The sequence below is a fragment of the Drosophila grimshawi genome, unplaced genomic scaffold, assembly GCF_018153295.1.
Source record: "Drosophila grimshawi isolate 15287-2541.00 unplaced genomic scaffold, ASM1815329v1 contig_311, whole genome shotgun sequence".
Lineage (NCBI taxonomy): Eukaryota > Metazoa > Arthropoda > Insecta > Diptera > Drosophilidae > Drosophila > Drosophila grimshawi.
Window position 1 is genome coordinate 11,355,095 of NW_025063098.1, and position 11,103 is coordinate 11,366,197.

The following is an 11,103-nucleotide window of genomic DNA, read 5'->3' on the forward strand; positions in this document are numbered from 1 at the left end:
ATGTCACACGGTAGAATTGGCTGACATTGGATGACATTGGCTGATAAGTGACATGTGCTGGGGATGCACTCGACTCGCCATAATGGCCTGCTAATAAACCCAAATACACCATTTAAAATTAAATGTGAAACCACAAATAGGCCAACAATAAATGGCCACACAGGGTGATTTTGACTTAAGTATCTAGTGATTAATGACAATCCAGCTAATATTCTTCATTGTGTATAAGTTGAGTTGACAAGCAGAAAGAAAACTAATGGGTAGATATAAGTTACTTCTCTAAACGTAGGATGAATAATATGTAGACAAATGTTTTTGAAATAAGTAAATACTTACTTTGGCTCATACCACTTGATATGACAAAGTTATGGCATTGAAAATTTCTCCAAATCATAAATAAAATTGGTCAGTATTGATGAAGATGCCAACCATGACCAAGAAGGAACTGCTTTTAAAAATCGATTAAGTTGTGATAATGACTATTAAAACAATTGACCCATTCCAACAGGACAAGATTTATCGTTCGATATAATGTAGTAATCCGATCCGACATATGACAACATACAAACGAATAAATTCATGAAAGACTGGTTTGCATAGTATGAAAAAAAAAACACAAGTGATCTGCAATAAGCAATATATTAAGTGAGAGGATCTTTAAATTAAAGAGGTGCGAATTAAAATCACTTATAATATGTAAGATAAATAACAAAATCGGCATTAATTGGCATAATTATTGTGCATGAAAATCGTGTTAGCCTTGCCGAAACAGTTTTTGAGTTATTGCATATGGAAAGGAAAAGGGAAAGGGAGAGAAAAGGAAGCTCGTTTAGTGCAATTAGCAACAATCGAGTTTATATGTCAAATTAATAAATAATCAAGTTGAAGGTGGCCAGTGAACAAGTCGAGGTTAAGGCGCATAAATTGCGCAGTTTGAGGCGTTGATTTGTTGCGAACGAGCTGCGAACGGGTTTTTCTTCGCTTTTTTTATTTTATTTTTTTTATTGTGGGTTAGGGGTCTGGGTTTGTGTCTGGGTCTGAGTCTGAGTCTGGGCTTGGGTTTGGGCTTGGGTTTTGGGGATGTGTGCGTCTGCTGTCAGATGGCCGTAATTTCTGTTTAACTTTGGGCGCGCTGCTTCGATAAATTATCACAATTTGCGTTGCATTTAACGCCGCAGTCGCAGCAATCGCTGCAGTCGCGCTCGCTAAATTAACAGAAGCCGAATGCAACTAATTTGCGACAAAACGCCCTCAGGTACTGCCTGGCCTGGCCTGGCCTGGCCTGGCCCAGCCGAGCCAATAAATCACGTCAACCCAAAGTGGGAGCCAGAGCAGCCGCTTGCCATCATTTGGCGCTCGAATTTGTTGTCGTCGTCTGCATGCGCGCCAAATAAATTGCGAGGCCTGGTTGGAGGCTGAGACTTAGGCACGGGCTCAAGTTGCTGCCGCTCAGGTTGGGGGCAATTGTGCAGGATCACCATGAAATGGGATTAAATCGCACAAAAATGTTCGTTAGCGTCAATGAAAAGGCCAAAAGCAAAGCAGGGCATCAATGGATGCAGACGCGGCTCCATCTCCATATTGAAGAGAGCGAGTAGTCTGCTAACTGCAAACGGCAAACTGCAAACTGCAACTGCAATGCAGCTGCTGATGATGCTGCTGCAAGCAACCCATCCTTCTAGTCGAGGCCAACAACAAATTAACACCTTGGCTTTTGTGTTGCCACATTGGGTACAAACAATAAATAAATATCACTCCACGCGGCGCGGCCTGTCAAGGCGTCAGTTGCATGGAACGCGGGGGGACATTCACAGACTCCGGCTTTTAGATTGGCAAATTTATCGTCTTTTAATTAAAGTGCAAGCAACCTCTCCCTTAGTCAGCCAAGAAAAAGCCAGCTAATTGCAGCTCAATGAGACGCCTGCCCCGATCGTCACATGATATATATATATACATATATGTACTGGGTGTGGAGAAGAGCAAATGGCCAAGTGCATTTCCGCTGTGCTGCGATTAGATCTTGCAGTGGTCGTTGGGCAAAATAATTGACTGGTTTATCTGACCAGTTTGGCAAAAGATGTGTACACATATCCAGCCGATAAGCTCCTGCACTACAAATCTCCGCACAGATCTGGAGCCTGTTGTCCATGCTTCCTCATCAAAATTGAGTAATTTAACTACTCAATTCACGATAAATAACCCACTGTGAGCCTGCCCAGGCACAGCAAGTGCCCAACTGCCATCAGCCTAGGCAATTGCTCTGCGCGGGTGTCGACGCCGCTGGCCCGCTTGCTCCGCCCGCCTGCTCCACCACCACTCGATCGCTGGTCATCGTTAGCGGCATTTGAGGTGTTTTTGAAATTGCCGATCATTATGTGAAGACATGCGCTGCGCACAGCGAGGGCTTTGCATAAAGTTGTTGAATGTCATCTTAAGATTGCTTGTTAATTGGAGACATAACTTAATAAAAATAATAAATAAAACGTGTACGACTTTATTGCACTCTGTTCATGGATACAGAATAACCAATACAAAATGCACATCTCACACAACAGTATTTTTACAAATATTTGGCAAACTCATATGTAAGACAATGGTGAAAAATCCTACTTGAAAATAATATCCTTTTTATTCTTTATTTAGGAAAGTTGTTAGCTTATTGGATTTGCGTGTTTGGAAGGTTGAAAGATTTGATTTCAAATTAATATCCTTATGAAGTTACCGCAAACGATGGAGACAACCCATGGTGCTAGTTTGCCTGTTTGCCGCTGCATGATGAAAATGATCGGTCCAATGTTTTGTGATCTTTCAGCGAACGTTCAACTTAATCACAGCGCACATTGTTCAGCTTCATCTTGGACTTGGGCAAACAGCAATAGGGTGAGAGAGGCAAGGGAAAAGGACGTTAACAACTGCTGAGATGTAACTACGAGATACTTATTGCACACTTTGTTTCTGATCGAGTTGGTGCAGACCGAGTGCAATTTAGTTCATTGTTATAAGTGAGTGGGGTTAAGTACGAGAGTAATATACGAGTTTTCAGAGTCACCCAGCTCGGTTAGCCCATCTCTGTATCTCTGTCTCTCTATTTCTCACTCTCACTCTCTCTCTTTGTTTCTCTCTCTCTCTCTCTCTCTCTCTCTTTCTCTCTCTCTTTCTCTCTCACTCACACACTCTCTGTCGCTGTCGCTGTCAGCGTTAGCAGCAGCACCATCATCATCATTTGTAAAAACTGATTGCATTCCGCGGCTCATGTGTGCCAAGTGGCGAGTGTGCCGGAGCAAAGGTGTTATAAAATTTGTTTAACTTAATTTCAGCGAGCGCCGCCATCAGAGAATTGACGCGGCTGGAAACGTGAAGCGGTTCTCCTTTAATCAAGTCACTGGTGCCGGGCTACGATCAATCAAGTCATCAATTTGAATGTGTTGTAGCACAAAATATAGTTATTTTCAATATCTGTATATATTTTCAGCAATAATTCAATTTGCAATTATCCCATCCCAAGTGTTTTGACTTCAAACTTCAGGCCGTCGTCCCATGCGAGATGGGCTACAATGTAGCCATCGTTTTCGACTTGGACTTGGCTGGATCGTTGACCGATTGGTCGCGTCATCAAGCAGAACAAATGAGCGGCCCCGGGGCAGTTCACGAGTTTGTTGGGAGTCGTAGTCGTTGGTCGCTCATCGTACATCGATCGTGGATGGTGTAAATGAACCCAATTGATTAAAGCGTAAATTAACCTGGGGTTAACAATGTTTGGCTGCATTTGTTATTAATCATTGCACGTATGAATGCCTAATCAGTTAATAAATTATGACTGCCTCACGGGCGGCGATTGTCAAAGTGTCTCGACTCGGCTTTCCCATGATAGAAATTTCAATAAACGATGATTAGCCCAAAAGAAGAAAGTGCGATTGGACAAAAGACGATCAAAAAAAAAAATCAGAATCTCTGGTGTGATAAACAGAGCAATAAATAATTGTTAACAATCCTCTGGAGCACCAATGAAGAACGTGAAAAGAACTTTTCTTTCTTTCTATCACTTTGAATTGAAACTCCAATTGAAATTCACTTCTTCAAGTTTCAATTGAATATGAAATTGAATGAAAAGGGCAGATTGACGAGAATTAATTTTTCATCATTACTATTTTTGATCACTGATCGACGATCGACGCGATCGCGTTCACCATTGCCACAATAAATCAGTCAACAATGCAGCCAAGGCCAGATATTTTTTTGGTATGAGAGTGCATCGCAGACACTTCGTCTGGCATTACACATATGGCCAAAATGCCAGACTGTTTGGAGCCACTCTTGATATAGCTAAGGCTCGGCTTGATTTGTTTACAATTTGACTTATCACAATTCATGCTTAGTTGGCACTTTTTACTGACGGTCTTAATGGGGCTGGGCCCGTCAACAACAACAACAACAACAAAAGCATCGGCAACAGCAGCCCAACGGTAGAAGAGGCTTATGTCAATAGAACTTCTTCAGCAGCGCACTCTAAAGTGGAAAACTGACAGGCCTAATGATTATGCCGCCAAAGCAAGAGTCAAACCCAATTTTGTGGATCAGACCGAAAACCGTTGCTTAAGCGGATTGGTCAAGGTTTTTACAAAAGCAGGACTTCAGCAATTTAAATATAATTGAAATTATTATTGTTATAACTTTTATTATTATTATCATTATAAATACTATTCTTTTTTTTTAAACATTTTATTAGGTATAGATATAAGTTCCAGGAGTAGTTATACCTTAACTCCTTTCTCAAAGCAATTTCCTGTCTATATCCAGATTAATAAATTTAATTTCTTGATTAGCTGCATAAGTCACTTTCTTCTTCAATTTCAAAAACATGTGTAGCTTGTCATAGTTAAGTATAATTCCACTAAATGTTAGCTCTTTATTCCTGTTATGATATGCAGGACAAGTTGTCTGGTCGTCTTGTCCAGTTCGCTAACGAACTTATTTATGGCGAGGTAAACGATGCCACAGAGTTTAATCCGTGATCACAATATTTCAAGCTTTTTGTCGCTATGAAAATTAATTCAGTTGTCTAATTTTTGCAACATTTACTAAATAAATTGCATGCTGGCCGCTACATTAAAAGTGCCCCAGCTAGTCCAGACATCCAAAGCCGCCAATCACAGCGGGTTTGGTGGCAGCCATGCGAAATGCGACTCCAAATCCACACAACAAAGACAACCCGGAGTAGTGTGTGTATATGTGTATGTCTGCTTATAAAATATTTTGATATTTAAGTTGCATTCATGTTAAGTAAAGCCTTGTTTATGAGTGTTGAAAGTGCGGAGCAGCCTGCCAGTTTGGCTGGTGCTCCGTGATTGCAACTATTGTTGAGACCAAATGTGGCATGAAGTTTAAGGCTGCCATCAAATTTAGTAAAGACAATTTTAAATGCGCTGCGATATGGCTTATGAGCGGGCAGGAAATTCTACGTAAAACCCACTCGTTGCATTGTAATGCGCCTTTGTGTTAAACAAATCATAAATCAATAAAAAGAAAAACTAAGCTGCAGCATTCCACAAGCCAGATCTGGCCTGGTCTGGCCAAGCCACAAGCCAGACTCTGGGACTCTGCGGCCTGCAAATGCCTGTCCACGATAATTGCGCATACACCTAGCCGAAGCTGGTAGAGAGCTGGAGACCGAAGACAAAACATCTTAACTTAGTGGTAAGTGTAGTCAACTAACTGCTACCACTAACAAAGACAACAAACGAAAAGAGTGCCAGGCCAGGCCTCAAGCAGAACGCAGCATGTGCTATGGAAAGTCGTGCCGACAGCTCACGACTCTCGATTGGAGCAAGAGGGAGCAACAGGGCGAAGAAGCGGCAACAGGAACGGTACGAATCGGTTCAAGTCCAGTCGAGCTATGCTCAGCTTAGCTCAGCTCAGATCTTGCCCAGAGGCAAGTGCCAGAGGCTGTAAAACACTCACGCTAAGACTCGAGTGGGTGGCTGAGGGGAGGACGGATGAGGGGCAGGAGGAGGAGAAGGAGGAGGCGGGGAGGGGAAACGGAGCACACTATGGAAAATTGTCGCGCTGCTTAATCGACGGCAGCAGGCAGCCTGAATGCCAGAAGGAAAATTATTATCATAGTAGTCACTGCTGCTGCTGCTGCTGGTTTGCCCAGAAAAAGGTTGTGTCAACAAAAATGCTCAAGGTGTTGGAGAGTTCACGCTTTTGGCAACAACAACTGCAACAACTGAGGCAACAACAACAGCAGCAGCAGCAGCAGCACCAGTAACATTGCTGGCTACAACTACTTACCAGACCTTCAACAAGCATATTAAGCTACAAAATGAAGTTATCGTCGACCGCCAAACAAAAGCGTTTTGCGCTATGAAAAACTGATTCATGACTCGGGCGCTCTCTCTCTCTTGGAAGCCTGCGGAAGATCGTCGTGCATCCCAGGCACGGCATAGTTGTTGTAAATTTGTTGCTGCCGCAGCAGCTGTTGGTTGTTGTTGTTGTTGTTGGGTGGATTGGTGATTTACGGCATGCGTTGAGCATTGGGCTCGGCAACGGTTTGCGGCCGAGCTACCATTGGAAATTTGCATGCCCAGTGCGATCCTGCCGATAATAAAAAGTGCAGCGAGAGCAGCTAGCCATCCCAGGCTCCAACTACTGTCGTCGTCGTCGTCGTTGTCGATCGTTGCAGCTGAAGTTGATGTCGTTGTTGCTTACGATCTTATCGCTGGCAGAGCCAACGCTTTGGGTTTGGGCAAAGTGCCATTTAGACGCAGAGACCAATGAACAACAGCAGCAGCAACAACAACAAGCACATAAACAACAACAAGTACAACAAAAACAACAACAGCAGCTAAAACAGCAGCAGCAGCCACGTTTAGTTTGCGCATTTTATGATTATGTTGTTTTGATTTTCATGATCGTTTAGACCCGGCTAAATCTAGGGCCAAGCATTTAGTGATCGCAGCTAAAAGGCAAAGGTGAAGCATGCTCGATGCTTTGGCCTGGCCTTTGATCGTGTTACTGATCGTGGCATAATTATTCCGCAAACCCATGTTCTAGGCAACATAATTAACAAATGAGTTTGTTACCACTTCAAAAACAACATTAACATGGCGATCGTCGTAGATCGTTAGTATTCGGATATTACTCAACGTGTTGACTTTTATTTGGTAACTAAAACTTGAAAACTTCAAAATTTAAAAGGTAACATATTATAAAAGTTGAAAATGCAAATATTTTGCAAGTTTACTACCCATAACCCATATTCTTCTCGCCAGTTTTAAGGTTTAAAATATATTAATATCTCAAATTCAGTCCGATTGTGTATCTCTTCGTAAGTCTAACTTATAGAATTGAGAAAAATCCTTCCGTCTTTAACAATATTCTATATATCTTTCATATTGACTTACGAAACTAAAATAAACTTTTATAATTTCTTAGACTCAAAAGTTGATTGTTAATCCGCTTATCAATTCCTTTATATTTATTTTCGAGTTATATACGTATGTAGATCTTAAACCCAAGTAGTCTCTAAATCAAATTTAAGCAGTAATTAAAATGTCACAAATGCGCTCTCTAGCAAAAAAATAAAAATAAAAATAATTAAAAAGAGTTGTAAAATTGATTTATGCTCTGGTGTTCGTATTCAAAAGAAAATCAGTTAATAGTTTCGCTCGCTGTGCATTTAATAAGGATTTATTGTTTCTCGCTAGATCTGTAAGCATCTCGCCTGCAAGCGCTGGCTGCGTGTAGGCATTCACGTTTCCAGCTGCCAAATGCCAATGGTTTAATGGGCTATTAAGTGGACATACAAACGACTGCTCATAACTCCACGGAGAAGATGTTTTAATCAACATTCGACATTCAAGATTTTTTGGGCTCTCAACGCATAGTTGGCATTTTACGAGCGTGACCAACAAGGCCAACAGCAGGTCCCCCTCCATTCCCATTCCCATTCCCATACCATTGCCCAATCCCAATCCAATTCCCGAAGCCCAGCTTCAGCTGCCGGCGGCATACCAAAGATCCCACTCATCATAACATTTATTTGTTATTTGTAAATCAAAAGCGCATTTAAATGCCAGCACATCTCTGAGCAAATAAATCAAAGTTTTGTGACATGAAATTCGAGCAATTTAACAACGGATTGTGGGATAGGGGGAGGGGAGTGCCCCAAAAGCTGGCATGATTTTATGACACCCGCTTTTTTAATTTGTTAATTTGTTTTTGGGCAACACATGGCGCAATTTATGTTCTGATAAGCACAAATAAATGACGGGCAAACAACTTTACGCGTTTTGAATGAACCTTTAGAAATATATGCGAACATGTATTCCACGACGAGAACACTCGTCAAATCTCGCAGGCTGGCCAACGTTTCCAGGAAACGAGGAAACAAACGTTGTTGCTACATGTAGATTATTATTTATTATACCACTAGACACAGTTGATGTTTTTTGCGACACAAAAGGGTATAGGATACACCATCATAGCTTATGTATTTCACATTAATGGCATATTAGCTTTAATGTGTTTTTTTGTAAATGAATGTATAAAAAAGCTAAGCCTAATATTAGCTTTATTAAGTATATTAAGTATGCTGTATATATTCATAATATATTTGTGGCAATATTTAATTTAGATGTGGTTAGATGTTATTTTAAATGTTTCATTTAAAATTTAAAAATTGTTTTTGTTAAAAATGTTTTTAAGCTTGCGGTCTACTTTTAGTCCACATTAAATAAATATATTAAAGTAAAAAAAAAACTTAAAAAAAAAATATTTCAGTGTCCTACGTGAAACATGTGAGAAAAGCCTTGTTAAAAGAATGGTTATTGGTTATTACACATACAACGAGCCAACGAGCCGGGTCAAAATGAGTTGGCATTATCGGCCAACAAACGGGTAACCTAACCTAACATATTCCTTCTATAACAAGTTCTTTTAAACCGAAAACATTACGTTTTTTATGTACATTCCATAATATGTAAACGAAGGAAAAAGTTTTAAAAATGTATATATTATTACCAAAAATATATGATTGTTACTATTATCTTTTTTAATATTCTCTTTATAAGCACAAACAACGCAAGTGGTACAAACAAGCCAAGCAATTCTGTAGTACATATGGTATTTTTACTTACCACCTTTTAGACACCCCAACAAATACATGAACACATAAACGTTATTTGACAACAGGACATTTGAGAGTAACCAAACAGCGACTATTCATTGATAGCTTTCAGATGCTTTATTTACCTGCTGTTAATGTTTTATTGTTGTATAAATGAACGAAAGGAAGTTGCAGCAATTCCTTCTCATTTTTTTTTGTGGCTTGTCAGACTGAAGCGTGGCTAGCAGTTGTCACAACGTTGGCAATTTATTCCCAGAATGACGATCCTGGCACCAGCTCTAGCTGGAGTGGCAAGCCAGCTCCCAGCACTCAGCCCCAACAGGAAGGGAAGCAGGCAGTCGTCAGGAATAAAAAAGAGAGAGAGACATCGCAGCATCAGCACAGCAATCCTGTCGAAGCATTCATCAAAAAATGGAAACTAATTTCCTGTCAGTTGTTGTTTCTCCCGTTGATGTTATTGTTGTTCTCGTAGCCGTCGCTCACAATGCCTTACGCCTTCTTCGGTCTTGTTTCTTTTTTCTTTTTTTTTTATTATTTATGCCATTTCTGTTTTATTGTTGCTCCATTTTTTACTTGGCTTTTTATTAATTTTTTGCTGTCTGACGCTGGTCGCGATACAATGAAGTGAAAATGGCGCTGCCTGCACATAAATTGACGCCGATTGCTGCGCGTATTTGTTGCTCTTGTTGTTATTACTGTTTTAATACCTGCTCTTAAAATGAGTGCAAGAGCATATTCCATTTCGATGTAGTCCAGGAAAATTCGACCATAATTCCTAGAATATGTTTAAGGCTGATGATCTGTTACGACGTTTTGGGACCGATACGATACAGACCCAGACGATCTGCTAACAAATCAGTTTCAAAATAGCGATAGACTTACAAAAGTGTAATTTGTCTTTGCTCAACTAATAAAATTTATAAATAAATATAAAGATAAAGTGGGTGTACCAAAATGTTTTAATTGCCATTTTATATCTATAAGAACGGGTGGTTTGAAGTCGTTGCCAGATGGACTCGCTCCTTTGTTTGCCGCGATTGTAACTGCTGTGGTTGTTGTGCAACCTGTGCACATGCTGAAGTTATCTATAGGTTGTGTATATGGTATCCCACCTGCCATTTTGGCTGGGCAATTTTAATTGAAAAATTTTGCATATTGATGGAAATCCTGGCAACGTCTAAGATTTATGGGCGCACCACAAGCATTCCTGCTGTAACAACTCAATAAGTTTTGCCGTTCGGCATTCGCTGCACAAAATTATATGGTGTTAGGCAGAGCTTTAAAGCTGCATCATAATTTTATTGGGCCAAATAACAGAGAGGCAGCACCGTGAGCCAGAGGCTAGTTGGACGTAACTGGCAATTTGCTGGCGCATTAAGTGGACTCTTGGGCGGGTCTCGGCTGGTCAGATCTTGGTCGGATCTGTCTTAATTTGTGACAATAAGCTAAGCCATCATCGCTCGTCGATCGGCAACGTTGAAAGGATGTGCAGTTGTTGGAAAATAACTTGAAAATATGAAATGCACAATACAATTTATAAAATATTTGCAATTGGTTGCGCCGCCATTAAATTGCCGACGCGAAGTAGCAACAACAAAAACCAAAACAAAAAAATAAAAAGAAAAACTACTTAAAAACGAAACGGAACGAAATAAAAGCCAGCAGAAGTTATATAGTAAGTAATCATAATAATTGCCGCGAGAGGCGCAATAAAAACCAAGAGAAACGCTGCAAACGAGTTAATTAAGACGTTTTGCCCAGCGACCGTTACAAGCGGCGTATACGCAATTAACGACTTAAGCATTCAAAATATGAAGAAAGCGGCGACAACGCTCACATTTACAACGATCCAACGATCCGCCTCTCAGAGCCTATGCTCGGCTCGAAAAGCGGAAGTGCACCTAATTACGCAATGCGTGCAAGGCGTCATGGCAAAAAATAAAAGAGGAAAGATGCGGAATTGTCGCACAGTGGGA